Consider the following 6,314-nt stretch of genomic DNA (forward strand, 5'->3'; position numbering starts at 1 on the left):
ACATTTGGTTCCATTTTTTCTCCTTTTTGCTTATATAATGTTCAATGGAGGTATCCTCTCTCTGGCTGGGCAGGGATGCCTCTGTCAATCCCATGTCTGGCATATATGTGACAATCCCAAAGTACTTCATTCCAAAATAAGTGTCTCAAACTTAATACAACTTTGTATTAAAGTTAGTATAACACTTATTTTGGAACGGAGGGAGTAAAAATTATCTGGATAAGGATTTTGGAAGGTCTGTTTTTCCTTAGGACAAAGGAGCTGCAGTCTTTTCTGTTTGATAGTTCAAGGGTCCGGGGAATACTTTTCTCGAAGAGTTAATTATGGTGAGCCGATTTAGTCCTGTGTTAAGAGGACTGAAAGACTTTGGTCAGGTTAACATAAACCTCCATAACCCAGCTCTTAACCCCAAACAAACACAGCCCAGGGAAGAATTATCTGATCGAACTAGATGCCAATCTCTTATTGCTGTAATTAGTTATTTGTTTGCCACCTGCTTACTGTGTATTGAAAATAAGGCTAATGTAACACCCCAGTGTCATGCTACAGCAACCTCACCCTAATGATACCATGTCACCATGCTTACTAAGCTAATTGCCACTTTTCCAGAATCAAAGCCAAATTCAATTTAAATTGCAAGTCAAAAATTTACATCTTAAAAATGCAAACAAAAATATTCATAATATTGCAAATAATCACCGAGTAATTGTCATGGAGAAACCAACATTTTTAAAGTACTTAAATGCCTTTGACCTATTTAAAACAGAGCCAGCAACATTTAGTTGAAACATTTCATTTTAAATAAATATTTAGAATTTTCAAAATAAACTGTAACTGTTTGTGCTAACTCAAAATATGGCCTAGTATTTATGTGCTAGTTTTCACATGCAACAAAAATCATTTAATATTAAATTAAAATTGCAAAACAGTAAAGGAATATATAGAAACAGAAATAAAAAGAAAAGGGAGAAATGACCTATTGTGCTAGCAAAGTATGCGGCCCACTCCACCCCAGCCCAACTCCCACCTCTGCCTCCTTCTACCTCTCGCTACAGTGAGGCAGGGAGGTGTGGTAGCCATCTATGGCCGCACCTGGAGGCGTGGAGGCCATCCAGCCCCCCACCCCCCTACAAGCAAACCCCTGCGGCCTCCCCCGAAACCCTAGCCTCCCTTGGCCTCACTCCTTCCTTCCCCCACGCGCTGCTGCTTCCTCTCCCGCCATAGTCGCTTCTGCCATCGCCGTCGTTAGCCGCCCGCGTAGCCACTGTGCTCCCTACGCCTCGCCAACTAGCAAAATGTGTACTATCAAAATAAGGACATCTACGGTGATAGTTACCCTAACTAGACGTCATACTCTCCTATGTTGTGAAACCAAGGCTATGATCACCAAAATGTTGGAAATCAAGGCTTACGGAGACCAAAGCTTTGATACCACTTGTAGGGTCGAAAGTATGTCTAGAGGGGGTTGATTAGACTACTTGACCAAATAAAAATCTTTCCTTTTCCCAATTTTAGTTGTAGGCAGATTTTAGCAATTACGACAAGTCAAGCAATCAACCTACACATGCAATTCTAAGAGTATAGCAGTGGAATTTAAAACATCGCATATGGAGGTAAAGGGAAGGGGTTGGAGAAGGCAAACGTAATGGAGAACACGAAGATTTTTGGCATGGCTCCGATAGGTGGTGCTATCGTACGTCCACGTCGATGGAGACTTCAACTCATGAAGGGTAACGGCTGCGCGAGTCCATGGAGGGCTCCACCTGCGGAGGTTCCATGAAGAAGCAACCTTGTCTATCCCACCATGGCCATCGCCCACGAAGGACTTGCCTCACTCGGGTAGATCTTCACAAAGTAGGCGATCTCCTTGCCCTTACAGACTTCTTGGTTCAACTCCACATCATGCCAGAGGCTCCCAAGCGACACCTAACCAATCTAGGAGACACCACTCTCCAAAAGGTAATATACGGTGTATTGATGATGAACTCCTTGCTCTTGTGCTTCAAATGATAGTCTCCCCAACACTCAACTCTCTCTCACGGATTTGGCTATGGTGGAAGAAGGATTTGAGTGGATAGCAACTTGGGAAGTCTAGAAATCAAGGTTCAAATGGTAGCATTGGAATCTCTTGATCTCAACACATGAGTAGGTGGTTCTCTCTCAGAATGAATGGTGGAAGTGTAGGCACGTTCTGATGTCTCTCCTCAGTGAGGAAGAAGGGGGGAGGGGTATATATATCCTCCACACAAAATCCAAACATTACACACTTTTGACCTATCTCGGTGGCCACGATCAGAAAACTCGGTGGCACCGATCTGTGTAAAATATGAACTTTAGGAATCTTGGTGGGACCGATGTGCAAGGGCTTAGGGCAAACCTCAACTCGGTGGCACCGATCACATCATCTCGGTGAGACCGAAGTGAAGCAATAAGGCAATAGAGAATCGGTCAAGCCATCTCGGTGCAACCAACTGCAACATCTTTGTGAGACCGAAATAATTGCAACAAGCAACAGAGAGCTGGCAAGGCCATCTCGGTAGGACCGAGATCCATACCGGTGGATCCGAATTGTTAGGGTTTTGGAAGTGGCTAAGTCCATATGAACTCGGTGGCTCCAGGTAGGAAATATCGGTGGGGCCGAGTTGGAGTTTTAGGGTTTGGACATATTTGGATAGAGAAAGTGGCTGAGGGTTTTGGAGCAATATCACTAAGCACTTTGAGCAAATAGATCATTAAGCAACACCTCATCCCCTTTTAACAGTATTGGCTTTCCTATGGACTCAATGTAGAGTCTTGAGATTTTTCCAATCCTTTTCCTTAGCATTTTGAGGGGACCACATCTCTAGTCCATGCCATGCCAATCATTGAACATCCTGAAATATTTATCTTAAATGGACATTAGTTCAATGAGGTATATGTTGTTGTGAGTTACCTCCCGGGGATTAGTTGCACTTAAAAAAGCCTTCTAATGAATATTAGACCATTTTCTATATAATTTAACATCCTCGGAAACATTTTCCACCTATATATAATTATCGGGAATACCCGGTATTACCCGATATTCACCGAGACCCTTCCGGTGATCCCGAAATGCTTCCGGATCCTCTCGAAAGTATTCCAAATATTCATGAAACAATTGCACAAATATATTTTCTCATCGCTCCCGTCCCACTAACACTCAGCAGATCGTGATTGCCTTAAGCTTGTGACCCCGTAGGTTTAGTAACCCATATACATGAACAAAACTGTTCGTTCAATGACCGGCAGTGGGACCATGGACGTCCGTTGGTTATCATGTGATGTTCCCTTTGCTTCGTGATACTTCACAAAACCCGGGATGCATCGCTATCCTCCCGAGTCTTCACTATGCTCACTATACCGAAATCCTCATTACCGGTTTTGTTCTTCTTTCTCGTTATTGTGTTTCGGCATCTCCGTGACATATTCACCTGTGTTTGGCCATACGATGATGGATGTCGTCACATCGAAAGGGCCCTAAGAATATCTCTCCATCATCGGAGGAGAAAATGCCACTCTCAAGCTATCTAGTCCCTTATCAAACTTTTCGATGAACCTGTAAGTTGTCGTTATGGTCATCGTGTTACACGTGACGTTGGAGCAACCCCAAAGTCCATTGTACGGTAAGAAGTGACCATGATACTCTCATGGTCTAGGGAGAAAAATCACACGTTAACACTCTGTGTTATTACAATTGATTATAGACGGTATTATCTCAATTCATAGCAAACAAGTTTGGGTCGATTCAATATGACCGTTCTTCCAACGTCATAATCTCAATGTTGTTTTAGGACTATTGTTACACTGAACGATATCCGAAGATCCGAAAAACGTGATCACGAACAACACTTGAGCTAGTCCAAGAGGCAAGATTAGGAACATTTATTTTATCCATTTATCATTTCACACGTGCATATGAGTTTTCCACTGAATCGCATATAGAAAAGGCGATTGCCCGACTTTATAGATAAAGCCATACGAAAAAGGTTCACAACTAGCAGGTCAACACAGAACACCCAATGTCTCATGAAACAACCCACACCGAATAGCTAGAGGGCAACAGTTTAATGTCACACATGCCCAAATATGACAGAGGGGCACGCAGGCCAACACCTACGCACAAAATGTCAAAGCAGCTACGACGAAGCGCTGACGACTGGAGAAGATAACAAATTGGCAGACACCCGCACTCTGTCGATCAGCATCTCTAGACCATCACGATCCACCAATTTAGTCAATAATTTCCACTGCTACAATAAGATAGACATTTTAAACAAGACATCAACATGCTTGTTGGGGAAAACACCCTCGATGGTAAACTTGTTCCGAGTAGTCCAGAGCGCCCAACCCACTTCAAAATATTCTCCTAGACCGGCCATTCAGCCCTGCCATCAACAACCAAACATCGGCAAAGGAGCCACGTGCCTAAGAGGTAGAATACCATGAACGAATGCACCCCCATACTAACTTAGCCATGGCACAATGGAAGAATATATGATTAGAGTCTTCAAGAGAAGAACACAGAGCACACCGAGCAGAGCCTGGCCCATTCCTTTTCTATATCTGGTCGGTAGAAGGAAGCCAGCCCCGGAAGGCCTGCCATAGGAAGATTTTGATCTTAGGGGGAACACTAGCCGCCCATACATGCTTGAATTTCGAGGAAATGGAACCAGTGATGATCCGGTTATATAGGGACTTGACAGACAACTTCTCAGACACGGAGTGGGGCCAGGAAACAAAGTTCACCTCCTCCGAGAGCGCATGGAACATAGCAGTGAGACGGTGTCAATCACCAAACTCTACAGGAGAAAGGGATCTCCGAAGGCCCAGGTCCCAGCCATTGTGCGAGAGCTTAGAGATTGAGATCTCGGTATCAGAGCAGTAAGAGAACAAAATCGAAAAGGAGGACGCAAGAGGAGCATCCCCAGTCCACCAATCCAACCAGAAGTGAGTCAAGGCCCCGTCGTTAACCACAAATTTAACATGTAGGCAAAACACCTCCCTAACTTTGACAAGATCACTCCAAAACTGGGAAGCCCCGGTCGCCGAGGCAAACATGGGGCTGCCATTAGGGAAATATTTTGCTCTTAAAATCTCAAGCCATAAAGTGCCAGGGTTGGCAGTCATGATCCTCCACCACCATTTCACAATGAGACAAGTATTCATACCTGTGTATTGACAATCCCAAGCCCCCCAAGGCTTTTAGGTTTTCATATGGTGTCCATTTAACTAATCTGTATTTACGTTTGTTCTCAGCGGAGTTCCAAAATAAGGCCCCTCTATATTTATCAAAGCCCGCATGGGTGCCTTTGGAAAGTGTGAAAAAGCCCATAGTGAACATTGGTAAGGAGGAGAGGCAGGAGTTAACAAGAGCTACTTTTCCGGCAGAAGTATTATATCTGCCATGCCACGGTAAGAAGGCCCCTCTATATTTATCAAAGCAGGAGAGGAGAGGCTTTTAGGTTTGCATATGGTGTCCATTTAACTAATCTGTATTTACGTTTGTTCTCAGCGGAGTTCCAAAAGAAGGCCCCTCTATATTTATCAAAGCCCGCATGGGTGCCTTTGGAAAGTGTGAAAAAGCCCATAGTGAACATTGGTAAGGAGGAGAGGCAAGAGTTAACAAGAGCTACTTTTCCGGCAGAAGTATTATATCTGCCATGCCACGGTAAGACTCTATTCCCCACCTTAGCCACCGGAGGCTTGAACTCCTTAGAACAAAGACGACAAGGGGAAATAGGGAGACCTAGATACTTGAAGGGAAAGGCTCCCAAGGAGCAATTGAGCAGCTGGGAGACCCGCGGCGCTTCGGCCTCGTCTACTCCAGTAACAATAACCTCACTCTTAGATAAATTGATTTTGAGCCCCGATAAGGCTTAAAAGCATATAAGAATAAACTTGAGGTTGGCAATACAAGAGTCATTCAACTCTACTAGAATGATCGTGTCGTCTGCATACTGGAGATGAGTGAGACCCTGAGGGAGAAGGTGAGAAATCACAGGAGAGATATGGCCGACTGAAGCTGCCTGTCCAGCATGCAAGATAGCGCATCAGCAACAAAATTGAACAAAATAGGAGAAGTCAGACCCCCTTGCCGAAGGCCACGGCCATTGGCAAAAAACTTGCTAACAGAGCCATTTACAACCACTATTGTATGGCCACCAGAAACCAGTGGCATGAGCCGATGGACAACACCTGGGTCAAAGCCCTTAGCAAGAAGAACGTGGCGTAGGAAATCCCAACTAACTGAATCATAGGCTTTCTCAAAGTCGAGTTTAAGAGTTAAGGCATTGGAG

This window comes from Triticum urartu, chromosome 5, assembly GCF_003073215.2.
Source record: "Triticum urartu cultivar G1812 chromosome 5, Tu2.1, whole genome shotgun sequence".
NCBI classification, from domain to species: Eukaryota; Viridiplantae; Streptophyta; class Magnoliopsida; order Poales; family Poaceae; genus Triticum; species Triticum urartu.